This window comes from Vulpes lagopus, chromosome 23 (genome assembly GCF_018345385.1).
Source record: "Vulpes lagopus strain Blue_001 chromosome 23, ASM1834538v1, whole genome shotgun sequence".
NCBI lineage: Eukaryota > Metazoa > Chordata > Mammalia > Carnivora > Canidae > Vulpes > Vulpes lagopus.
In genome coordinates, this window is record NC_054846.1 from 62374171 (window position 1) to 62401015 (window position 26845).

The 26845-nt window shown below is 46.8% G+C and overlaps 1 protein-coding gene across 5 annotated transcripts in view; it reads right to left on the reverse strand.

Moving 5' to 3' along the window:
* HIVEP3 (HIVEP zinc finger 3) overlaps window positions 1–26845 on the reverse strand; it is a 457593-nt gene that overhangs the window by 61771 nt on the left and 368977 nt on the right. The gene's annotated exons all lie outside the window — the stretch shown is intronic.

Here is a 26845-nt window from a genome sequence, read left to right on the forward strand (position 1 = left end):
GCCAAGGAGGAGAGGGAGATGTGGTCCATCACAGAGCCCTTAGAGCCAGAGAGGAGGAAATATCTAAGTTCTTTGCAGGAAGCAAAGTCTTGCTTGCAGAGAACCTTTTCATGTGGCACTTCACACGGGGCAGTCAATGGTACACGAGGTCATCCACGTCTTCAAATGACAGCCCTCTAGCAAATGCAGCGACTGACTTTTGTCGACAGAAGGTCAGAACTTGGCTATTCTTTGAGCAAGTCAAAGGCCTCCTTTAACGCAGGCAGAGAAGGCATCCTCACAAAGCAGGCCAAGGGTGGGGAAGACTGAGGAATCTCATTCCCCATATTCCTGTCCGTAGGGTGGACACCAGATCATATCATCCGAACTGGGGCACTTTTGAGAGCCAAAGAGGCAGTACTAATAATTATGGAAGAGCAAAAGAAATAAACCAGGGCTGTCCCAGGCAAGCTGGAACAAATGGTTTCCTTACAATGAATATTTACCTTGTGACCCAAACCAGGCACAAGTGCTGTCTCTGGGCATCTGGTGAAAACTTTTCATCTTTGCTCTGGGGACTGAAATCACACCCCAGCCTCCTAGGGGATTCTTAGAGATGGAGTGTCTCATCTAATCCCCTCATTTGACAGATGAGGAGGTTGAGGCTAGAAGGATGATGTGATTTTCCCTCAAACTTCCACTGTGATGGTGGCATGGTCAGACCACCCAGTACGTCCCGACCCTTGGCCAGGGCGCATCCCCTGCCTCAATGAAGAGATGTCCTCTAGGACTTCTGTGGCTCAATGGGTGCTGCAGTCTGCAGCTCCATGTTCTACCAAAGCACTGGCTTGGCCCCAAGGGGCATGGCCGTATCCCTGGAAAGCATCTGCAGGTGTCTAGAGGTGTGACAGCAAAGGAGGCCTTTCAACTTACATTCTAGACTTGCTGTGGCTTCTGGACAGGAGAAATGGGGGTCCCAGCTAAGGTTGAGGAGACCATGATGGTGGCATCACCCCCAGGCCTTGCTAAGCTAAGGTGGGACAAGGCAGGGGTCATTTGCAGTGCAGGGAGAGAACTGTTCTCTGGGCTGGTCCAGAACTCCTGGTGGGGGCCCTTGGGTGCCATGTATGAATAATAAGGGGTTTACTGTACTTACAGTTTCTATTGACCCTTTCATTCAAGGATCTCAAAGCACCCCCCCAAATACTAGCTAGTGGTAAGCTCTGCTCCTTCCAATGGACGGATGGGACCCTGAGACATGACTGAATCTGAGTAGGGGTCAGTTGGCCAACCCTACATTGTTGGGTCCTGTGGTTGTCCCTTTACCCAGCCACAGGCTCTCGAGGGGCAGGTGGCGAAGCACCCAGTGGCTGAGGTTTGGAGCAGTTCACAGGCCAGGAAGGAGGGGTAAGGTGGATGAGGAAGACAGTCAGGTAACTGTTGTGTCATCAGGTGACTCACTGGGCCAGCACCACGTGCCTAGGGTCAGCATCTGGCCTTCCCCCCGTGGGCTGGGCCTGGTGCTCTTATAGGGAGGGCCCTCCTTCCTGAACCCTCTGAGGGAGGAGCAACCAGGATCCGTCCACACCATGGAGTCAGTGAGGCCTGTGAGCCGGAAGGCCCACGCCCTCGTTCTGCACAGAAGGCACCTGAGCCATGGTGGGCAATGACTAGTCCAGGGCCATACTTGTCCTCAGATTCCTGGGAGAGTACTCTCTTCTGTCCTGCTCTACACCTCGTGACTGGGTCGAGGTTCTTAATACAAGAGGCAGCCAGAACTGTGGGTGCAGACATGGGGCAAAGCTACGAGAACAATGAAGGCCTCAGCCTCAGAATGGATTGCGGTGCACACTGGTATAAACGCTTTCTTACTTTTTAACTCCTTTAGAAGGACGATTTCTAATCACTGTGACCAAGTGACACCCAGAGAGTGGTTTTTTTCTACCTTCTGTGCTTCTGAGGGTACGGGTATGATTTTCATATAAACTTGAAGTCACAGAGGACAAAGCTGCTTCTCCAGAGACTTGGTAAGGGCACCTGTAAAAGTCGCCAGTGACATGAGGTCAGAGGTAGAGGGTCTCCCTGACAGGGCCCAGGAGCCGGACCAACGGGGGCCTGAGCCTCAGGCCAGAGGGAGGACGGACACCATCTGCTGATGGTGGGAGAATGACCCCGGGCTCCATGTTGTGTGCCACTCAGGCCACAGCCTTCAGAAGCTCTGGCTTAGAAACCGGCTTAGAACAACAAGGAGAAACTGAGCTTCAAGAGCCAGTTGGTTAACACATCAGACAACTCAGTTTCTACTTCTGGAAGCTTCATAGGTCTAGCTGTCAGGATAGCCCAACAGGGAAGGGGGCAGGGTGCTGGGGCCAGAGACCCACAGAGTATTAGAGTACCCTCTGCACGCTCGTGTGAGTGTAACAACAGGATCAATTCCTAGAAGGAGAGATACTTGGCTAAAGGCAAGGCACCTTGAAGCTTCTGATGGGTCTTGACAAAGAGCTCTCCAAGAAGCACCAATCTGCAGACCCACTGGTTAACATGTGAGGACTATTTTTCCACACTCCTTCCTACCTAGAATATAACCAATCTTTTTCGTAGTTACTAAAATAAGAGGCAAAATGGCTGAATTAGTTTCCACCTGCCACTGTCACAAGCTGTCACAGACAGAGGCTTAAAACAACACAACTTACCATTGTACACTTCTAGAGGTCAGAAACCCGAAGTGGGTCCCACTAGGCTAAAAGCAAGGTAGGGCTAGGTTCCCAACCTTCTTTCAGGAGCCTCTAGGGAAGAATCTATTTTCTTGTCTTTTCCTACTTTTAATTAATTATTTTTTTATAAATTTATTTTTTATTGGTGTTTAATTTGCCAACATATAGAATAACGCCCAGTGCTCATCCCACCAAGTGCCCCCCTCAGTGCCCGCCACCCAGTCACCCCCACCCCCCGCACTCCTCCCCTTCCACCACCCCTAGTTCGTTTCCCAGAGTTAGGGGTCTTTATGTTGTCTCCCTTTCTGATATTTCCTACCCATTTCTTCTCCCTTCCCCTCTATTCCCTTTCACTATTATTTATATTTCCCAAATGAATGAGAACATACAATGTTTGTCCTTCTCCGATTGACTTATTTCACTCAGCATAATACCCTCCAGTTTTTCCTACTTTTTAGAGGCTGCCGGCTTCCTTGGCACATGGCCCCCTCCTTCTTCAAAACCAATGCCAGCCACATCCTTCTCACATTGAATCATGAACACCGACTGCCCTGCCTCCCTTTTTCTCTTGTAAGGACTCTTGTAATGACATTGGGCCCACCTGGATAATCCAGGATCATCTCCTACCACCAGATTCTTAATTCAACCACATATGCAAAATTCATTTTCCCACAAGAGGCAATGTACTAACAGGTTCCAGGGATTAAGACATGTAGGGACCATTATTCTGCACAGTGATATCTTATTTTTTCTTAAATCTGTGTTTATTGATCTCTAGGGAGGCTTATAACTCTGGAACAACTTATTAATCCATTATTTCATTCAGGGAATTATGTTTCATATCCTTTGTTTATGTTTCTAGTAAATTATATTTTCCTTATTGGTTTCTTGTTGGTTTTCTTTTGATTTTGGGCATATTAATCCTTTTTGTATGAACTGCAAATATTCCTATTTGTCAGTAATCTTTACCTTTTCTAACAGAAAAATTTTGTTTTTATGTGGTCACATGCATCATCAATCTTTCCCTTTTGGACTTTTAGATTTAATGTCCAAGATAATTTTCTAGAATGTCACCCAATTTCTTCTAGTTCCTTTATGAATTAATTTTTTCCCTTCCTCCCTCTGCTCCTCCACCCCTTTGTTCATCCATTCTTTACTTCCTCCATCCTTCCCTCTCTTGCTTCTTTCCTTTCCATTGGATCTTGGCTCCATTTGGCATTTATTTTTGTGTAAGGAATGAAGTAGGGATAAAGCTTAATTTTTTTCCAATGCACTTATCCAGTTTTCCTAACATCATTATTGAGACCACCTCCACTCTCCTGAAATGCCCTGGGACATTTTCTGAAAGCAAAGGCTCTAAGTCCCATTCCAGATCCACCAAAAAAGAATCACTGAGGCAAGGGCCACAGGAGCCATACTTTTTACAAATTTCTCCATGTAAATATAACATATAATTTTCTTTTCCACAGCCTGGCATTTGGGAAAACTTATGAAACTCTTTTAAGTGCTTTCTGTAACTAATCACCCTGTCCCTAGGTTCCCAACATTTCCCATCCCACCCACCATCCATTGTGGAAAGAGAAATCTCTTCAATTGTGAACCTCATCCAGCCTCTCCCTCTGTCAAGAACGCTCAGGAGGGCTCCACTGCAGGGAGATTCAGCCAATGACATTTCAGCTCTCATAACAAGCACTGCCCAGCCTTCCCAGCTTCCTCTCTCCACTCTGCACTTTTACCATGCATCGCCCTCTAACTGGCATGCTCTTGACCTCTCTCTGTTTAGACACTGCTGTTGCCAAGGGAACAAGCAGCGAAAGGAATCTGAAGACTGATCCCACAGAGGAGTTAGGGAATGCTTTGCAGAAAGAAGATGTGTTTGAGCTAGGCCTTGAAAGATGGGGAAAATACTGATGGTGAGATTTGGAAGGAAGGGATTCTAGTCTAGGTGGGAGGTACAGCATATGCAGAGCACAGGAGGCTGGAATGTGGCCACAGGGAATGTTGAGTTTGTGGCCTCTACCCTAGCCAAGGCTTTGGGGCTCCTGAGCCCAGAGTGTCTGGGCAAGGATCCCACACTGTGCTGGGGTGAGTTCAGGGCACAGGCAGGAGCTTCCGCACATTCCCTCCTAGGTCCTAGAATAACAAAGCAAAACAAAACAAAAGAAAAAGCCCCAAACTGTGAAGGCTCAGTTGTACCACACATCTTCTAACTGAGCTGGGGTTCATATTGCCCCTTGGAAAGCAGGTGGAAGGCAGAGTCTATCCCATGAGATAGTCAGGGGCAGACTGCTGGCTGGATAATATTTTCAGGGCAACTAGACCCACACACGGTCTGCCCTGGATTCACTCATGGAAAATAGGCACTACCAGGGTCTGCTGGATTACCTGTGCCAAGTTGAAGTTTTCCACTAATCCAATAGGTCAAATAGGTGTGCTTCCTTAAGAAGCTCAACATGTCAGGTCTGTGGCTTAACCAATTCATCAGCATCTTCCCAGCAAACCTATGTCTCCTTGGACTGGACAGAGACTGGGATTTATCTTCACATTTCCAGTCCCTGGCACTGGACCCAGTGCTAAGTAAAATACTGAAAATATTTTCAAAATACTTAAATGAGCACCTATCATGTCCCCAAACTATACTAAAGATTAACATGTTGATTCTCACACAGGTTCCCTTTTTGTAGAGGAGAGAACCAAGGCTCAGTGAAGTGACACCAATTGCTTCAGATGACACAAGAAAGGGCAGAGGTAGAATTTGAACCCCAAGAGCAGATTGCCACCTAACAAACCCCCAAGAGCACTGACCTTGATCACAAAGGCCCAGGTGGATTTTCTCTTCCTTCCCAGTACCCCAGACCCTCCAGGAAGTCTTCCTGGTTAACTACAGCCACCTCCACTTGCACCAAATTCTCCTCCCTACGTGTAAATCCCTTTTCATGACCCTACTAACCTCAGGACTGAGTTTCTTGATAAATGTTTCCCTCCCCGCAGTGAGTAGTAGATTATTCACTGTCTGGGAGGTTCCCAAGTCATTTCCCTTGGATGACTGTGGTCTCTGCATTTCTAGTTTTCCTTCTCCTCCTTCCTAACCCCAAGACCCAGACAGGGCTTGGAATTTCTGCACAGTGGTCAAAAAGCCAAGTTTCTTCATAACAAAGGGGACTAGACAATCCTGGGTGAGTTATACCAGGCTGGTGTTTGTCTTCCTGTCAGAGAGCACAGGGACCAAGGTGGAATTGACACTGCAGGGCAGACCAGGTCTCCAGGAACAGCCCCGAGGAATGCAGGAACCTGTTTCACAGTCAAGATCAAGAAATAATGCAGACAGAACTGTACTCTGCCAAACTCATGGAAGCCCAGACTTGGTCCTGAGTACATGTGGTTGTGACAGCTCAGGCAAAGAAAGTCCTAACCTATGTCTTTTGTCTAGATTGACAACCGAACTCTTAACACGTGCTGGGGCTGTTCCTAGTGTTCTATACAACAGCTGTCAGTCTGGCACTACCATCATCCTCATGTTGTGGATGAGGAAGCTGGGGCACAGAATCACGAAGCTGGTAATGGCACAGCCACAACCTGCAGTAGAGACCCTTAAGGCAGTAGAATCCTGGCAGACAGAACTCATGTTCCAGTCACAGTCCTAACACTTGGGGAATTAAACCCCATTCCTAGTAGTTGGGCTGGCCTTATTAAGAGCTTTGTTGCCCCCCTCCATGTAGAAAAGTACAATTTTTAAGTCTTGTTTCAGTTGAGATTGAAAATGAACTGCAGTCAGGGACTGTGGTCTCGTCTCGCCTCAGCAAGGGCTTGGTGAACCCCAGATGCTTGTAGTTGATTAATTTACTAAGTTCTCCATTGTTATAAATCTAGTTATCAAAAAAAAAATCTAGTTATCTATTCACCTATCTCATCATTTATATATATCCACCTTGTTTAGTCAAGATTAAAGGAGGCTTCCGGATGTTCAGGAGAACTGGTGAGCTTCTGAATTTAACTCAACCTGCTTATCTAAGTGGTTCAGGAAGTACTTGCAGGTCAAAAGGCTTAGGGAAGAACAAAGTCTGAAGTGAGCTGGGCCAGGGTGGGTATACTTGTTGGCCATTTCATTCTTCCAGTCTCTCATCAACACGGCCTAAGAAAGACCCACACATTTGATGCCATGGCCTGTTCTCTCGGTTTCCAGCAGGTCTCTAGCTGTTCCTTTGATGGCTTTTGTTTTTATGCAAATGACTGTGGTATAAAAGGCACACCTAGGGCAGCCTGAGTGGCTCAGGGGTTTAGCGCCTCCTTCAGCCCAGGGCCTGATCCTGGGGACCCAGGATCGAATCCCATGTCAGGCTCCCTGCATGGAGCCTGCTGCTTCCTCTGCCTGTGTCTCTGCCTCTCTCTCTCTCTGTCTCTCATGAATAAATAAATAAAATCTTTCAAAAAAAAAAAAAAGACACACCGATCTACAAACCTCCTGGGTAGCTAAGGTTCTTAGGTACACTAAAAAGGGCAATATAGACAATATACTATAACACACATACACACATTATAGAATAAACCACATAAAGAAGAATGACTAGGGCGACTGGGTGACATATATAGTTTGTTCCAAAGTTGGACAATGACAAAAGTAGGTATTACCTGTGGTCTCCACCATTCTTGCCCATGTGGCAGGATGCATAGAAGTATACTGGTAATGAGATGGCAGTTATAATCATTACTTGACAACTCATTCCTTCATTTATTCACTCAGTCTGCAAGCATTACATGGGCCTTTTCAATGCCAGGCCAGTAATGTGAAAACAGATATAAATTATAGCTCTTACTATAAAGCTACAGTAATCAAGACAGTGTGGCACCAAAAAAAAAAAAAGAAATCATCAATGGAAACAACAGAGTAATGAAACAGATACCCTCATACAAAATTACCTGATTTGTAACTAAGGTGCTATTGTACTTGGTGAAGGAAATGATAATCTTTTCAATAAATGGTGCTGAAGCAACTGAGTATCCATGTGGATAAAAAATAAACTTTGGGCCCTACCCCTACCACATATACAAATTAATGTGAAGCCTGGATGCAAAAGATTAAATAACAAAGCTTATAGAAGAAAATAGAAGAACATATGAATTTGGGGCCAGCAAAGATTTCTTACACAGTTTACAAAACGCACAATCACATCATCATAAAGGAAAGGACTGATAAACTGGGCTTCATTAAAATGGAAAACTTTCTAAAGATTGGCAAAATCTTCAAAGCCAGACACACAACTTCTGTTCATCAGAAGATACCAACAATAGAACAAAAATACAAGTCACAGACTGGGAGAAGATATTTGCGATACATATTCAACAAAGGACTCATCCAGAATATAGAAAAGTCCTAAAAATGAATGCAGACAGACAACCCAATTGAAAATGGCCCAAATTAACTCAAAATGGATCAAAGATCTAAGATAAAAGCTAAAACTGTAAAACTTTTAGAAGGAAACATAGAGGGAAAACTTCATGGTATTGGATTTAGTGATGATTTCCTGGATATGCCACTAAAAGCACAGGCACCCAAAGCAAAAATAGATAAACTGGACTTAATCAAAATTTAAAACTTCTGTGCACCACAGAACATAATCAACAGAATAAAAAGACAACCTACAGAATGGGAGAGACCATTTGCAAATCATACATATGAGAAGGGGTTAATATCCAGAATATGTAAATAACTCAATACAACTCAAAAACAAAAACCAAACCAGATTAAAAAATGAACAAAGGACTTGAGTAGACATTTCTCCAAAGGAGACATACAAATGGCCAACAAGCATGTGAAAAGATATTCAATATCACTGATCATTAGGGAAATGCAAATCAAAACCATGAGATATCACTTCACAGACACTGGGATGCCTATTATTTTTATAAAAACCCAGAAAAAATATATACAACTATTTATATATAATATATAATATATTACATTATATATATAAATAGCAACAAAAACAAGTGTTGGTGAAAATGTGGAAAAATTAGAACCATTGTGCACTGCTGATGGGAATGCAAAATAGTAAAGCCTCTGTAAAACAGTGTGGTGATTCCTCAAAAAAATTAAAAATTGAATTACCATATGATCTAGAAATTCTACTTCTGGGTATAAATCAAAAAAATTGAAACCAAAAAAAAAAAAATTGAAACCAGAGTCTCAAAGAGACACCTGTCCCCTCATGTTCATAGTGGCATTATTCATAACACACGAAAATTGGAAGTAACCCAAGTATCCGTCAATGGATGAATGGACAAACAAAATGTGGTGTATACATGCAATGGAATATTAGCCTGTCTGCCTTAAAATGGAAGGAAATTCTGACACAGTCTAAAACACAGATGAACCTTGAAAATATTATACTAAGTGAAATAAGTCAGCCACAAAAAACCAAATACTGCATGATTCCACTTACGTGAGATACCTACAACAGTCAAGTTCACAAAGGTAGAAAGAATGGTGGTTGACAGGGGCTGAGGGGCAGGGAGGGTTAAAAACTGTTGCTTAATGAGTATAGGGTTTCAGTTTTGCAAGCTGGAGATGCATTCACATTGCACAACAATGCAAAAATACTTAACACTACTGAACATCAAAACAGTTAAGATGGTAAGTTTTTTATGTATTTTACCATAATTTTTTTAAAAATGGCAAAATATTCGAACAGGTATTTTAAATAACGGATTGCCTAAATGATCCATAAATGTATGAAAAGGTGTCAGCACCATTTCCCATTAGGGAAATATAAATTAAATCTACCACCCATTCACCAGAATGACTAACGTGAAACAAACAAAATGTTACCAAATATTGGCAAGGACATAGAGCAACTGGAACTCTTCTTGTACACTGTTGGTGGGAAGGTAAATAGACACAACCTTGGGACAACTAACTGGCAAAAATCTTCTGAGCTGAACACACACCTGCCCTATGATCCCCAAATTCAACTTCTAAGACATCTCACGTAAGTGCATACATCCGTCTGTCACAAAACACAAACAAGAACGTTCACATTAGCCTTATCCAGGATAGCAAAAAACTGAAAGAAACCTAAATGCCAACAACGAATAGAACAGATAAACAAATTGCCATATATTCATACAAGAATTATTACATAATAATAAAAAAGTACAAGTACTGCTATAGAAAGAATATGGATGGATCTGACAGCTATAATAATAAGCAAGGAATTCAGACACAATAGACTATATACTGCATAATCCCACTTAACTGAAGTTTAAGAATAGGCAAGACTAATTTTATGGTATTAGACATTAGAATAATGGGGATGCCTGGGTGGCTCAGTGGTTGAGCGTCTGCCTTTGGCTCAGGGTGTGATCCTGGAGTCCCAGGATCGAGCCCCACATCGGCCTCCCTGCATGGAGCCTGCTTCTCCCTCTGCCTGTGTCTCTGCCTCTCTCTGTGTGTGTCTCTAATGAATAAATAAAATAAAATAAAATAAAATAAAATAAATTGGAATAGTGAATAGCATTGGTGGGGCAGGTGTATATTGACTAGAAGATTATGATAGAAAACGTTCTATATATGGATGTGGTTACATATATGTTACATATTTGTATATATGTAAAAACTCTGTGCTGTATACTTATGATAGGTGTACGTAACTGTATGTATGTTATGTCTCAATTAAAAAAAAAGACATAGGGGATCCCTGGGTGGCACAGCAGTTTGGCGCCTGCCTTTGGCCCAGGGCGCGATCCTGGAGACCCGGGATCAAGTCCCACGTCAGGCTCCCGGTGCATGGAGCCTGCTTTTCCCTCTGCCTGTGTCTCTGCCTCTCTCTCTCTCTCTCTCTCTGACTATCATAAATAAATAAAAATTAAAAAAAATAAAAATAAAAATAAAAAAAAGACATAGTCTTTGCACTTGAAAGATACAAAGCCTTTAAGGAAAGAGACACAAACAAAACCAGGTAATAAGGTGTAGTAGACACCATGATGGCGATAGGTTCTGAGTACAGGTTGGCAGGGGAGAGAGGGATCATGATGGTAGGGTATAGAGAAGGTACACTGGGCTCTGAAGGACAAAGGGATTTCATCAGGCAGGAAAGGGGATTAGCGTGGGCAAAGACAGGATGATGCTAAGGTAACGCTGAGTGTGGGAGGTGGTGGCCAGTCCAGCATTAGAAGATCAGGTAGGTGTACAGTGCACAGTAGGGGGGAGAAGCAGCCAAGGACATGAATCGAACAGGCTTCTGATATGTTTATTTCAATGAGTTCCCCATAAACATTCATTGAATGAATGAATGAATGAATGAATGAATGAGTGAGCCTTCCCACAGTCATGACACATCAGATGCCTGGAGTTGCAGAGCAGGTGTGTTGGTGTGGCAGCAAGTACTGATGAGATGCAGTGCTGGTGTGGTTGTGGAGTCCCTTTCTTCTAAAGTTATTAATTTCCCCAAAGTCTGATGTCTTCCAGGCCCCAGATTTTAAAACCATCCTCACTCAATTATGGGACTGACCCTCTGCTCTGAAAGCTGAGTAATTTTCTGTATATGCCCTCTCCCCACCTTCCTTCCAACCATGTTGCCATTTTTGATAGTTACATATTGGTTGTCGTGGCAGTTGCCTCTGACATCTTCAAATAATATACTTTAATTGCTGTTTCCTTGTCCATCAACTTTAGACACTATCCACTTTCTGTTATGAACAATGAAGAAATGTGCACACACTCTTCTTTCCACCTCCTTTCTTCCATCCATCTTCAAATTTTTGTGAGTTATATATTATTACTCCTACATTTCCTAAGTTTCATAACACATTTCTAGTCTATAGACTTAGGTTGATTTTTAAAACTGAAGCTAATCAACAATATGCTTGTGAAGATCTCACTCCCTGGGGAACCACTTAGTATGAATAGACTTGAGAAAAAGAAATTTAATTCCATAGGACTGAAACTTCATCACAAGAAAAGCCTACCATAATTTAAGAGCCAACACATATTCCTATAAAGTATTTATGGCTTCCTTCACTTCTTGAATCCCACATCATCACCTTTTTGGATTCCATTTTTGATTGACAGAAATAACTCCAGGAGGTTTTCATTATTGTTCCTGTTTTTTTTTTTTCTCAGAAAAATATAGACACTGAGTAATAAACTTCCTGAACTCTTACAAACAAACAAAAATCTTTATTTTAATTTCAAAATCAGGATAGAATTTTTAGTTCAAAATCAATGTCTTCCACACTTTTGAGAGCACTGCTCCACTGTCCTTGGGCATCTTGTTTTACTGATGAGAAATGCTGATGTAAGATTTTATTCTCTCTGGAAGCATTTTGTTTTTCACCATTGTTCTGACATTTCAGCAAGATGGGTCTACATGTTCTTTCCACTAATTCCTGTCCCGAATTCAGTGTGCTGTTTTAATTTTAAACTCTCTCTGTGTTTCTTCAACTTGGAAAATTTCTCTTGTTATATCTTTGACTATTTCTACTCCTCCCTCTCCCTCGGCCATTGCCTGTGGTCTCTGCTTCCAGATCTCCTCTTTGATGGATTCTGAACCTCCTAGATATAGCCTCTATGGATCTGAATTCTTTCTCCTTGATGTTTTGCTCTGCATTCTTGGATATTAGTTTTAACTTCTAGATCACCAACTTGGTCTTCATCCATATCAATTATGTCATTCAGTTCACCCACTGATTTTTTTTCAGGAGTTATATTTTAAATTTTCAATAATTGTTTCCTTTTCTCTGGTTCCTCCTTTATAGCCACTGGTTCCTCCTTTATAGCCACTGGTTCCTTTCTAGTAAATGAAATATAATCTCAATTATTGCCAAAGATACTAATGATTATTGATTCTAGGGTTCTCTTATATTTGAACTATTTCTCTTGGAGTGAGCTCTCCTTTTTTCTTTTTCTTTTATTTTCATTTCAGGCCTTCTCTTTCTGCTATTGGCTTTCTTCTAACATCTGCCTATTTGTAAATGTAGGACTGCATTGTGAATTTGGTATATGTGCTAGGATATAGGTTCCAGTTCCTGCTACAAGGACCCAACTGAAGAGTGGCTTAGACAAGACAAGGGTTTGCTTCCATCTCATGTAACAGTCTAAGTGGCCATGGGTTGATATGTGGCTTCCCAGTGTGGGTATCTTTGAACTTGCTCTTCTTCCACCCACAGCATTTGGCTGCCATTATCTACCATCGTGTCCACACTCTGGTCAGCAGGAAAGGGAAAAAGGGGATGGCAAGACTGGAAATTGTACATGTTATTTCAGGTCACACTACCAAAGCCTTGGTAACATAGTCTCTAGCTGGGTGGCCATGTACCCTGATCAAATATCCTTCACCACAGAAGAAGAGGAAGAGGCTATTGATGAAATAATTAACTGCATAGGGCTTCTTGTGAAGTTTCTGGTCTCTTTCCTGAAAGGTTTGTCCTTGAATATGAGGGTAGAATCATGAGCCCATCCTATTGGGGGAAAGGCGCTCTATATAAGAGGGAAGAGGATTATGATGGCAAGTCTAGCAATCACTGAAAGAAGGGGTTGACTTTGCGGTGGGCATGGAGGTAGACTTCACTGGAGGCAGGGTGCCTATGCCCCCTGTGTGCTCCCTGCCCCCACACCAGGTTGGTAGGGACTCTGGATTCTCTCAGTTGGGCTTCTGTTAGACCCTGGCCCCATCACTTTCCTTAGAGAGTATCTCTTGGGCTTGGCCTATCACCGGCCACCTGCCTCCACACATAGAAAGTGAGAAGGGTTGAGCTGTACTTGCTCTTCTAAAAAGTTCTTTAAGGGACTCTTCAACTCTGGCAGCCCATTCCTGTTCTTCATTTTGTTGGCTTCTGGCTTGAACAATGCTTGGCTTTTCTGGAGTAAAAAAAAAAAATCACTCAGTCCTCTGGGGTCTTATCTGTAGTATCTTCTGCTCTGATTTCTCTGTTTATGCAATCTTGTGGGTTTCTTATCTTCCTAAGAGCTATCAACATTTTGGTCCATGAATGGCATTCTATCTTGTTTTCTAATATTAAGATGTCCTCCTCTCAAAAATGGCTTTATCTTCTGATAATTCCAGGATCTGGAGCTGGACACTTGTGTGCTGGTGGTTAGGAAACTATGCATGTGGTTCACTGAGTCACCAATGCCTTTTCCAGGATCCTGTTGCATTAGGAGGAATGTCGGTCCATCAGCTAGGAACCCCACAGTGTCCACCTCCATAGAGAATGCACTTGATGGTCCCAACACTGAGGCAGCAAAGCCTACCTACTTCCATGAAGGGCAGGAACAGCTCACCCTGCTTGCCTGGGCAGCCTGTGGTACACCAGGCAGTAGTAGTCAGTGACTGGACTGCCAAAGAGGCCTGAAAGCCATGGTATGGGCACCTGGCTTGCTGGTTTTGTCCTCTTTCAGCTTCTGGGAAGAGCCTTTGGAGGTAGCTGATCACTCAACCCTCTGTACCTTGCCATCCGCAGAGCTGAGAGTTATGTAGTTGTCTGCATCAACTGTTGGGAGAAAGGGGCTCCATCCCATCCCCTGGGGGCTTCCCAGAGGCTGTCTCTGGTTCATAACAGCTCTCCTTTCTAAGACCCCTTGGCCTTCTTCCCACATAGTACAGGCTCCATGGCATGGTTCCGAAGGTCTCTTGAGGGGCTCCTGCTTGCATCTCCAGACTCATCTCACCCCTTCTCCTTCCAGCCTGTGTGTTCTCACCACAGGGAGCTGTAGACTTCTCAGAATGCCCATGGTTCCCACTGCCCCAAATGCTCTGTCCTTCCTAGACATGTGGCAAACTCCTCAGTGTCCTTCAAACCCACTTGTGATGGTCAATATTATGTGCCTACTTGGCTGGGCAATGGTACCTAGACCTTTGGTCAAACGTTATTCGAGATGCCTCCAGATAGGTATTTTGTAGATGAGATTAACATATATATATATAAAAAAAAAACCCGCAGAAGACTTTGAGTAAAGCAAACGCTTTCCAGAATAGGGGTGAACCCCATCCAACAAGTGGAAGGCCTGAGTAGAACAAAGACTGACCTCCCCTGAGCAGGAAGGAGTTTTGCCAGCAGATGGACAGCCTTTGGACTTGAACTGTTATTCCCCTGGGTCTGCAGCCTGCCGGCCCACCCTGCAGATTTGGGACTTGTTAAGCTTCCATACTCATGTGAGCCAATTCCTTAAAATAAATCTAACTATATGTATTTACATCCTGTTGGTTCTGCTTCTCCGGAGAGCCCTGAGTGTACACCACCCCAGACATCCAGTCCTTCAGCTAGCTTTGGGTGCCCGCTCTAACATTTAAATATCTCTGTATGTCTCACACTGTGTTGTAATTTGTTTACAGGCTTTTCTCCTCCAGAGAGACAGGCTTTTAGGCCAAGGAGCCTCCCATTCACCATGAAATCCCTCGCACCTAGCGCAGCATTAGACACACAGATAAATGGTGCTTCATAACTAATGCTTGTCCAAGGGTAGGCGAATTACTGAGAACAAGAGAAGACTAAAGCAGGTGGTCTGGGGTGGGGGGTGGTTCTCACTGGCTAGAGGGAGCCAGGTCAAACTTTTGAAAGGGATCCTGTAAGGTGGGCTAGAGGGGGACAAGATAACTAGTTCCCAGAAACCAGGCTCATAGAGCTGTTTGGAAATACAAGTTAGCAAAGGGCTGTTAAATCTAGGGGAGGACCCCAAGGGTCAGCCTGTCACCAGTACAGCTTCTTGGGCTCCACCCAGGAGCTCAGTTTAATTCAATACCTAGTGGATCCCGGCCACAGTTTGTTGTCAGAAATTCTCACTTTGGGTCTTCCTTTTTTGATGACACCTAAGCTCCAGAAACACTTGAGGAATGCACTGTCTGTGACCTTGAAGGGAGCAGTTTTCTGTGTTTTTGGACTTGTCAACTGTTCTCCAAATCTCTCTAGTTCAGTCTTCATCAAGCAAGAAGATGTTGTCAATTCTAATTTTTCTGAGGCTGAATTGAAAAAAAAAAAAAGGGGGCTCTTTGGAATCCACACAGATCCTTTTCTCCATCTCAACTGAAACCAGACCAGGTGATTTTGAAACTCCCACCCTGGCAGAAGGCATAGCCTTGGGGGGATGCAGGGAGAGGTGGACCCCTTTTATTTCCCAGAGCTCCAAGCACAGGTCTCTGGTTGCCCAGTGCACTGTGAGCAAATAAGGGAGTGAACAGACAAATGTTAAACTGGACACATCCTATAACACATCCTAAGCTCTTCCTTGCGGAACAAACTAGGACCAACTGCCTTTAATTCAGGAAAAAGGAAAAGAGTCAGAGGAAAAGATAAGCTACAGACAGACAAAGGGACTGGCAGTTTAAGAAAGATGAATCACATCTTGCGACAAGAGGACAAACAGAATCAACTAGGATAATTATGGGGCAGAGTGGGGGTGGGGGGCTAGCATTACTGAGTGTTATGTGCCAAGTGCTCCACTGAGTACCTGAAATGCATCGAGCCCCCAAAGCAGCCCCATGAGGCAGGGAGTATCTTTAAGTCCATTTTACAGATGAGGCAAGTCAGGTGAAGAAAATCACATGACCTGCCCAGGGGCACTCATTCAATACAGGGTTGGGCTGGGAGTCAAGGCTGGCAGGTGGCTCCGGAGTATGGGCTCCTAACCACCTCCCCTTATAACCTCCACCTGTGGCACTGGCAGCATATGGTCAAGGAAACAAGGAAAAACCTGGATTTGGCTCAAGGTATAGGGGATGGAGCCAGGTCTAAGGACCTAGACACTTGGCTCTGCCCCTACCCTCTGTGCATCTGAGGCTACTCATCCCTGATCTGTGTTGCCTGCTTCCATATTTGAAAAAAAAAAAAGGGTATTGACCTTAGTTGGGTTCTGGGGACTTTCTCCACCCTGGTACTCTGGATGCTCTCTGCTGGGCCTACCAGTTGCCCCAAGGCCCAATCACCCCAGAAGGCCTCATACTAGCCTACCCCAAACCTTCCAACTAGGCCTTTGTGGGTATAGACTCTCATTCCTTGCCATTCCTGGAGGACTTCGCCTTGCCCTCCTACTTGGTTGTGATGTTCATTCCCCATGCCCCACACCTCCCCAGCCCCCCAATCTCTCCCTTCCCCTTCACCCAGAGTACACCCACCCTTTCTGCCTCCTGGCCTTAGCCCTGACAAGTATAGTGTTCTGAACCCAAGAACAAGGAGGGGTTCATTGACATGAAAAATGAATTCACCAGAGCCTAGAATCACCCAAGTGCCTCCCTCCAGAATCCAACAATTCCAGGCCCTGCCCCCACCTTTCATCTTTACACCTGAGAAGATGGGCAGAGACCACAGAGCCCTGGTGTTTTTTTCCTTTGTCCAGAACCTCAGAAGACCCAATAGTGTTCTTGTTTATCCTGCAGAAGTGGGGCAGCCTCTACCAGCTACAGGCCAGCACCAGTCTGACAGGGTTAATGCAGCAGGACATGGCCTTGGAGGCTTGGGGGCATCTAGAAGGGGGGCTGAGGTGGCCTGGGGAGGGAGTGGTGGAAGGCAGCCAGGACTGCTGGGTGTTGAGTCATGTCCCCGAAGTGCCAGCCCTGCTCACTCACCTGTAGGGACTGCCCACTCCCTTCCCAGAACTCCCAATCCCTCTAACACAGGACAGTCCTCTTCAAACAGGTTTCCCAGTAAGTTTGGCCCCAGTGAGTGTTTCTCTTTCCCAAACAGGATCACAGCCCTGCCCTCCTACACTGGGCATACACAACTCCCCTCTCCTGTGGCCCCTTCTCGATTGCTTACTATATGCGGGGGGCTGGGCTCGAGTGGATTTATATCGTGTCCTCTCACTGAGCTAAGAGTCTCATGCGTCATATCTTTAGTGACAGATTTTAGAAGCAGAGACTATGTTTAATCACCTTTATGTCCATTGCGCCCACCCCACAGGGACACACAGGTGCTTGTGAATGAACCAAAGAACGAACGAATGAATGAATGAATGAGTAGAATTATAATTGTGGGGAAAATTCTAGCCAGTGAGTAGTTCACAGAAATTATCTTAATTCCTTTCTGGTGAAAAGGGGTATTTTCATCTCTGAAACTGGAGAGTAGATCAATCTGTTAATGAACAGAATTTTCTAAATGTTGAGTGTTGCTCTCATAAACATAACTTTTGCAACCTGCTGTATTACATGGTGTCTAGTATAATTCACATACTACAAATTTCACCCTTTTAAGTGTACCATGATGGGTTTTAGTGTATTCATAAGATTGTGCAACCATCATCACTATCTAATTCCAGAACATTTCATCACTCCAAAAAGAAACCCTGTACCCACTAGCCATCACTCCACATTCCTCTCCCTGCTGCCCCCCGCTCTGGTCTCTGGCAACCATTAATTTATCTATCTCTAGGAATTTGCCTATTCTGGACATTTTATATAAATGGAATCATACAATCTTTGATCTTCGGTATCTGGCTTCTTTCACTTAGCCTAATGTTTTTAGTCATTTGTTTTAACATTATCACTATTTCATGGTGTTTCTCAGGACTCTGGGCCTCAGGGGTTCTAAGACCATAATGCCTAAGTGACATGCAGGTCAAAAGTAGCCACCGTGAGCCTCAGGATGGCATGGGGTCTGGTAGCGGATATATGGGACCAGGGGTTGTGGGAGTTGGATGGTTGTCACAGTACAGTCTGGGGCTGGCAACAGAACCAGTGGTTAGGAACCAGTCAGGCATGGGGAATGTTCCTTGGGGGTAGGGTGGGACCCTTCTGGTGTACTCAGGGGAGCCCAAGGGAATAGCTGCCTGCAAATCCCACTCTCTGGTGGGGAGGGCAATGTGTCAATGCCACCAGTCCTGGGCCTGCTATTCTGAGTTTGAAGGGAGAGTCCCATTTCTAAGATGGCCTCAGAGCTCAATGGCAGGTGTAGGTCCCCAGGGCTTGCCCATTCAGATCTTGAGGTGCAGAATGGACAGTGGCCATCCTAACTGCTTTACCACCCTCTCTAACCTGGGCATCCTTTTAGCTGGGAAGTCAGTCCTGACAGGAAATCCCAATAGGCTGAGTGGAGCCAAGAACACTTTGGTCTTAGGTAGTTTGTCCATGAACTGATGACTTAATTAACCATTAATTCCCTTTTTGTGTTTTTGTTTGTTTGCAATCTTAACTTGCTTTATTCCACAGGGCATCTGATGTGGTTTACGAAAACAAAATAGGAGCGTGAATTAAAAATGATGAATCAATGCAGGGAAAATGGAAGATACAAGGTCTAGATCAGAGGGATAGAAGAACATGGATAAGTAGAGTAGAAGACCCCACAGAGTGGCTGTGTCTGGGCCCCAGAATCGGGGTGCAGCTTCCTGGCAGTAAGAAGAAAGGACAACACAGCTGTTCATTCTCAGTGTCATGATGGTAAAAACACCAGTTGCTCAGAAAAAGCTCGGCTCTTCTTAGTGCTAAGATCTGAAGGGAATTTGTCTCATGCTGTTTTCAACAGGGAGCCATCCATGAAGTTATTCCTCCAGAACTACTTGGGCTCCCATGGGCCAGGACTGGGCTGGGTCGCCTGGCATCTAAGATGCCAGGTGGTCCCCACCCTTTACATCATTAGCTCTTGTTTGGGAAACACTGTGCCTCTTGGTGACCATCATTTCAAGTTTTGCCAGAAACAATTACCATCTGTTCCATTATTTATGTGATATTTTCATTTACATTGACTTGAATTTTGACTTGTTAAAACACAGGCTCCCCCTAAGCAATAGGGATCACAGGTATAACTCCAGGATTTTACTGAACTAAAAGAATTACTCTGAACATAGAGAATTTCACCCTTGTTCCCTGAAAATCACCTCATGTTCTACTTGTAGTCTGTGTCCTGCACTTGAGAAATACACCCCCACTCCTCACTCTTGATACCCTGGGGCACACCTCCCTTCATGGACAGCAACGCTCTCCCTCACACCCTCCACCTGATGGAGTGATGGAGACGGTCCATGTGCCAGCCCTGGTTTAGGATGTCTCATCAAACTCTAGCAAGGGATAGATGAAGATGCTCAGGGCTCAGGCAGCAGAAGGGACTTGTCTCAAGTCACAAGACCAATGACAGTGTTGGGGTCAGGAGCCTCCCGGTCCTGCCTTCACTACTGCTCCCATGGATGGGCAAACACTTACATAAACTGATGACTGGGACTCCCTGAAGGAGGCTGGCTAATAGAGGGATGGGGTCTCACTTAACTCCATGGCAATCCCCGTGAGGGTAGGAAACATTTCTATTTTTTTTCACCAGAATAAATCCAGCACCCAGAACTCAGCCTGCCATACAGCAGGTGCTCAGAAAACACGAGTGGGCCGTTACTGCCAGGTTCAGGATGACGATCACTCGTGGAGAGAGGGAGGGCCCTGGATTGTGCACTGGCTTCCAACTGTATCTGCTCAAGTCTTTTTCAAGCGGGTGGCAGATTTTCTGCTGTTGGCTACGCTATTGCCTATTTTGTTGTTACTATTTGGTTGAAATATTTTTAAAAATTTAAATATATTTGTTAAATACAGGAATGAATCTAGTATCACTTTAATAAGTGTGTGTGTGTGTGTGTGTGTGTGTGTGTGTGTTTTCTCTGCTCATGTAACACTTGAGCTGCAGCTCAAGTGGCTTTAACCAAAGTGGAAGGAATGACTCGGATTTCCACAGAGACCCTTGCGGATCTCCCCAGCTGGTCGCCTCTCCTTCCACTTCCAAAGCCTATCCCGCTTGGGTGGTGAACCTGAGCATGAATGAGGCCAACCAAGGCAGAGGTTGCATTGCAAACCTGGCCATGGTGTCACTGGTATGGCTCACACAAACCCAAGTGATCTGAGAAGACACCTGGAGAACCCCCAGGGCTCCATGGATGAGGGCCCCATCGGGGCAATGACTGTTTCTGTAAAACCAAGCCACCAACCAGCATCTTTCTCCCCCGGCTGCAAAAGGACAAGTCTTGGCATATATATATTTTTTGAACAATGGACTATTTTGGGGGTCAAATGCCAGACAAGGACATACTTTGAGATTGCCAAAGTGGACCCGCAAAGTCTCAGAGTGTGGAGGCTGGAAGGGACTTTCTAGGGCATTGGGACTAGCCCCCATACAAGCTGCAAGCCTCCCTTAGGGGCTGCTCTAAGGAGACCACTCATGACCGGGGACAACAGTAATTGTCCTTTTTTTTTTTTTGTCCTGTTTGTTTGTTTGTAAAAATGGAATCACCCTGTGCATATTTCCCTGCATCTAGCTTTTCTCATGGACAATCTTTCTAGGTCAAAGACCAACATTTTTTGAGTAGTTAGTATATACCAGGCACAGTTATAAGCACCTCACATGCATCAACCCTATAGGGCAAGCACTATTATAATCCCTACTCTACTGAAGAGGAGACTGATGGTCAGAGAAGTCATGTAACAGTCTGTAAGTAGTGGGAATCCAGATTCAAACCCTGGCAATCCGTCTCTAGACCCTGGGTTCCCAGTCACTACTCTTTACTGCCTTCCTAAATAGATTCAGGGTCTGTCTCATTCTTTTTAATAGCTGTATGACAGGCCACGGTTTGGATATAACACCTTCAGACTTCCCTACTATTCACTTTTCATACTTTTTTTCTGATTTTTTTTTTTTTTGCCAGTGGGATTTCGTAATAAACATCCTCTGTACACATATCTTTATAGATGGTGCTATTGTTCCAGAGGCCGGGTTCCCAGAAATGGGACCACGGGTCAAAGGGTATGTGTGTTTTGCATGGGAACAGTTATGGGGCCTATTGTTTGCTGCATCTTCTTAAGAACGAGCCATGTGATTTTCACTCACTGGTTTTGACTCTGTCCTGAAGACACACCTTGGACCTCTCGTCTCTAGGACAATCCCTGGGATGGTTGAGGACAGTCTTCTCTTCCCTCGTTTCCTCAAACGTTCCTGATAACATGATAACACGGTTGTGTGTCCCCTGTGGCTGATCCAGACACTTCTTTAAGTCGAGTGCCCTCTGGGGTGACCTCGTCCCCCTTGAAGGACACGTGGAGAGGGCCAGAATCTTTTCTGATGTCAGTGGTGCAGGGGTCCAAGCCGGTAGGGCTCTGAGTCCTTATCTTCAGCTTCCCGCCAGCCACACGCATGCCTTGCTGAGAAAAAGACCAACCACCCAACAGATGCGACCCCCACCCAACAGACTGAAGCTCATTCTTCGATTGGGGCAAACACTGATGACTCGAGAGCTGGACAGACCTTCAAGCATCTTCTAGCTCAATGCCTTATTTTACAAACCGAGCCCTGGAGGGCCACGACCAGGCCATGTTCACATGTGGGGTGTGGGAGCTGGGAGCAGGGTCACCGGGGGGTGCTTTGCTCCAGCTCCCTCGGCCTGCTGGTCCCTAGGAACCGTTTTACTAGAAAGGCACAGTGTAAATATTTTGCTAAGGAGCCAAGAGGGGAAACTTACCCAGGCTGAGCGGCCCTGTGCTGGGCGCTGGCCATGGACACAATGCTCAATGAGGGCCATTATCTGGGAAGGGAGGGCTGTTTGTTCCGCTTCGGGACGGTGCCAGAGCCCGGAGCCACCAGGCTTGCCACTCCGGCTGCCACACAGAAAAGTCTCCTTGCACTCAGCAGACTCTGTGGTTATGCAATGCTGGGCCGGAAGGTTAACTCTCCCCAGACGAGAGCCAGGCTTTGCTTCTTCCTGCCTGAGCATGGCCATCCAAAAACGCTCACCATCGAGGGCCTCCGTGTTTGCAAAAAACGCTTGGGCCCTGAAACTGCTGGTTTCTTCCAAAGGCGTCTCGAGTCCATCTGGCACCTTCCTACCGAGGCCTGGAGCCCCAGCCACGGTGACTGGCCACTGCCCCTCAGGCACCGCTCACGGGCCCCAGGGCCTGTCCCAGGAGCTGGCACCCCTGTCACCCTCCCTCCTCCACCAGGAGTGCTGGTGGAGCCCCCCTTGTCCTCAAGCACACGTTCTTCCCCATGTCCACAAAGCCTCCACTGACCACCCCAGCCGTCGATCCCAGAGCTCAGGGACTTAGTTTTCAAAACAAGGGAGATCTTGGATGTCATCTATCCAAATGCTCCATTTTCCAGATGAGGAAACCGAGGCTGAGGGGGGCTGATGGGCCTGAGCGCAGACGGAGTGGGCCGGAGTGCCATGTCAGCAGGGTGCTCCTGCCCGGACTCCCTCACGCCTCACATCCCATCTGTTAGCAGCTCACGTTGGCTCGGCCTTCAGACCGTTCCCAGAACCCGACCACTTCCCACCGCCTCCACCGCCGGCCTGGTCTGCGACACCATCACCTCCAGATGGCAACAGGCCTCCCGTCTGCGCTGGCCTCCCACAGCGCGCTGTCCACACACAGCCACGGTGGGCCTCTCCTCCTAGGCCTCCTCCTCCTGCTTCTCCCTCTGCCTGTGTCTCTGCCTCTCCCTCCGTGTCTCTCATGAATAAATAAATAAAATATTTTAAAAAGATAATATCTGCATACTTATTTTACAGATAATATAAGATAAATAGTCTGTGGCAAGGTAACTATGCAGGTGCCTATTTCCTCTACTACAATGCAACTCTAAGAGGTAGGATGCTGCTCTTTGTCACCTAGAAGGGTATGTGGCACCTTCTATATAGGCATGGATGATTTTTTTTAAGGTTTTAAGAGGAGAGAGAGGCACACACAGAGGCAGAGACACAGGCACAGGGAGAAGCAGGCTCCATGCAGGGAGCCCAATATGGGACTTGATCCGGGGTCTCCAGGATCATGCTCTGGGCTGAAGGCAGGCGCTAAACTGCTGAGCCACTCAGGCTGCCAGGAATGGCTGATTTTTAAGGAAGGTCCCCCTCTAAGGATGGATGATGGTGATGGTGCTCCTCACATCACTGTGCCATTGTGCACGTGAGTTAGGAGTGGGCACAGGGGACAGGTTTGGTGGCACAGGCAGGATCGACGGAAGGAGAAGCTCTGAAAGCTCCAGAGAGGCCAAGAGGCTGTATGTTTAGGACATGATGGGGAGACACCAGACCCCGGCGCCAGTGCTTCCTGCAGAACGGCCAATTCCCAGAGGCAGCCACAGAGAGGTGCCACCGAGGCACGCCTCGCCCCTCCCTGCTTTCAGGTATCTTGAACCTACAAGTCCAAAAATCTCTCTGTCACTTTAAAAGTTCTCCAGTGGGAGGCTCACAGGCCCCGCCAGGCCGGGGGGACCTCAGCTGAGCGGCTGTGCACAGAGCTTTATTCCCGGTAATAAATATCTGCTGAGTGAATCAAGAGAGAGACGGAAGGGAAGGGGAAGGAGCTAAGACAGACCCAGGAGAGGAGACGAAGGCTCAGAGCAACACAACGATTGCAAGGCAGCCTGCCAGCCAGAGCCCCAGCAGAGACAGAATGGCCTGTCCGGACAGGTGGGACAGGCGGCTGCGGCTCCCACGTGCTCTCCCACACCTGCAGCCACGCTGGTCGGAAGCACAAATCTCAAGCAAACAGAAACTTGTGATTTCAGTTTTATTTTGATTGACCTTTTTATTTACCCGTGGCACAATTTCTTTGAGGTTGGCTGGTTTTATCCTAAAGAGGGGCCCAAACTACGTTCCCGGGTGACTAGCTGTTGACACCTCTTTTTCTCAGCCGGCCCCAGCCCATCCTGACTCCGCTCTCCACACACTTCTCAGGCTCTTTCACTTGAGCCTTCTCTTCTAGAGGCCTGTATGCATCCCTCAGGCTCTGGTCCTTAATCCCCTGCATGTGTCTCTCGCATTTTCCCACCTTGTCTGATGAGCAGCTTTGGCAGCTGCACACGTCACCTGCCCTGTCCCTGGAACTCCCCAGGCCTGCATTTCCAGCGGTGACGGCTCGGCTTGGACAACCCACTGGCTTCTTAAATTCCATATGCTTACCACCCACCTCATGGCTTCCCCCCTTGCTCTCCCCTACACTCTGGGCTTGCAGCATCAGAAGCATCCCAGAACCCCACTCTTCTGCCCCCATATCAGCCATTCACCCGTCCACCCCACCCATTCTCTCACTGGTTCAACACTTATGACCATGCACCCTGCATACCAGGCTGTCCCTGGTCGGGGGACCTTCACCATGCCTGTCCTTCTTCCCTCTGTGGAACCTCCAGGACCACCCCAGGCCCTGAAATTGTGAGAAGAAGCCTATTCCAAACTAGCCAGTCCCACATCTGCAAGTGAGTCACAGAGTGATCCTGGCCAAGTCACTTGCCACGTCTGAGCTTGGGTGTCCTTATCTGCTCTTGGAAAAGATCATCGGTTCCTGCTTCTCTCCCTAGCCTGGCGCTGACATCCCCAGGTGGTATCAATCTAAGGAACGCTTATGATCATCGCCTTCAACCAGACTGCGGACTTCTTCCTCCTCCAGACCATGGCCTTAACCCCCTTCACCCTCCCAGGCCCCAGAGATTGGGCTGTAGACTCTGTATGTTAAAGAAACATCCCAGGCGCTTCTGTAGTAGGAGACGGGTGGTTGGTGAACCACACCTGGAGAAATTCTGGTTCACGAGACAGAGTTCAAACTCTCTCTCCGTCCCCCCAGCCCCCCGAGCAGACCCCACCCTGCTTTCCAGGCACAGGTCCCAGTCTCTTGTAGGACGGCTCTCCGAGGTCACCAGGCTGGTCCGTCCACTCATTGGCCTGAACCCAGAATCCTTCTCTTGCCATTTCCCCAGCACAGAAAACCTTCCTGACCTCCCTTCCTCTGGAAGTCTCTTTCCTCACCCTGCGAGGTCCAACTTAAATGACTTCTCCTTCCTCCATGAATGTCAGAAGCACCTCGTCATGGGGACCCCGGTGGACACATTCACTGTCAGTTCCCTCCTGAGATGCTGGCTGGCTTCTCACCAGCTCACATCTGAGCTTCCTATCCAGACTGTGAGCTCCCTGAGGGCAGCCGGCCTGCCTTACAGACCTCCATGTTCACTAGCAATGCTTACTGAGCATCTACAAGTGCTTAAACACACACCCAGCGGCACACAAAGGAGGAAGGGCAGGATTCCTGCATCGGGGGTCCCTCTGCAAAGCAAAGACAGAGGACACTTGCAGACCTGCCTGGAGTAGACATGCAGAGGGGGTACCACAGGGTCCCAGAGCAGAAGTTCCTAACGTCATGGGGGTGGAGGGGGGTGACGAGGGGGGAGGCCTGGAGAAGGAGACTCCAGAAGGAAGGGACTCAGGGGAAAGGATTAAAGTGGGAGGAACCCCTTTGGCCCCGCAGGTGGGGAGGAGGAGGAGGGAGAGGCAGAGGGATGGAGAACAGGAGTGGGCTGGGCCCGGGAAGCTGAGCCGAGGAGACGGGCCACCATGCAGGTCAGGGGTTGGCAGATCCAGCCCGCTGCCTGTTTGCGTACATCACGTTTTACAGCCACACGCATCCCTTTACACACCTCGGTAGAGGTGAGCAGGTGCAAGAGAGACCATGGGGCTCGCAAAGCTTAAAATAGTTACTATCTGGCCGTTTTGAGGGAAAAAAAAAGTGATGCTGCTCCCTGCCAGGCGTGTGGGAAGATGCTGGTGGATTTTAGGCAGGGGACAGCACGGTCAGATTTGTGTTTTCTAATCACTCGGGGACAATGTAGGGATGGGCTGGAGTTAGACAAGCCGGTGGGAAGGGAGGGGAAGGAGGCTGGGAGGTTAGTATACAGGCGTCCAGGTGGGGGGTGGACAGGACCCCCCCGCTGCTGTTTATCAAGAGATCAGTAAAGAGTCCCTGTGTGCCTGCCCTGGGCTGAGGCCTCGTCTCCCCTGCACAGCCACCCAGCTAGTGTGGTTCTCGCCGGGTCACAGAGAAGGCACAGAGAGGTGAAGCCACTTGCCCAAGGCCACACAGCGGGGACGCAGCGGAGCCAGGATGCACACCCAGCGCCAAGCCCGAGGTCTTCGGGGTCAAGCGTGTCTGCTTGTTGACAGAGCCCTTGGAGCTTCCCTGAGAATTCACAGAACATAAGTTCTCTGCAGGAGAAAATCTTCTCCCAGGCGAGTCAGGCAGGAAGTGGGAGGCAGGAGCATGGCTATTTTGGAAAAGCGACACGAGAAACCACGAAACTTCCTACCTGTCCCGTTTTGCTCCCATCTGTCTTCAGAAACAAGGCTGCCCCTTTCTCAGATATGAAGGTGTTTCTCCCCACCCGGTGGCTCTGCCGCTGGTGGTCGGAGAGAGCACTAAGCTTAGCACACATTCGCT